The following is a 583-nucleotide window of genomic DNA, read 5'->3' as shown; positions in this document are numbered from 1 at the left end:
GTCCCCCCCGCGGCGCCCGAGGCGAGGGGGGGCGAGCCGTAGCCATAGCAACGGCATGGAAGGAGCCTTTTTTGTCTACATAATTTGAGTTAAAACATAATATATGTGAGAAAAACAACCCTTCCCCCTCCCCTCTTCTTTTAAAGAGACTTTGCTCTCAACACAAGTCGAAAAGCCCATGCAAACTTTTCCCCCCAAAGAACGTATAGGTGCTTTAATGCCCTCCTGCGCGGGGAGTTGTGTCTTAGGAGACTCGCCATCCTGGAGCCTGGCCAGCTGAATGCGGAGGTCTCGCTGGCGCGGCTGCAGGGAAAACACCAGCTCCCTACAGAGCAGGGACTCGGGAAACCATTGCACAATTCACCGCCGCACAGCGTTGCCTCGGGCCGGAGGTTAGCCCAGAGATGTGCTTCACGCCTCCCTTTCTTTGAGTTGACCAGAAGGCTTATTTCCTTCAGTGAGCAAGCCTCCTCCTCGCAGCGTTCGCTCCCCCGGGCTCTCCCTCCGGGCGCCTTGGGGGGCAGCAGAGGCGGCGCTGAGGGAAGGCACAGGCAGCCGTGCACGCCCGCACGGGACCGATGGC

This window comes from Phaethon lepturus, unplaced genomic scaffold (genome assembly GCF_000687285.1).
Source record: "Phaethon lepturus isolate BGI_N335 unplaced genomic scaffold, ASM68728v1 scaffold20843, whole genome shotgun sequence".
Lineage (NCBI taxonomy): Eukaryota > Metazoa > Chordata > Aves > Phaethontiformes > Phaethontidae > Phaethon > Phaethon lepturus.
This window is presented reverse-complemented; position numbering follows the sequence as displayed.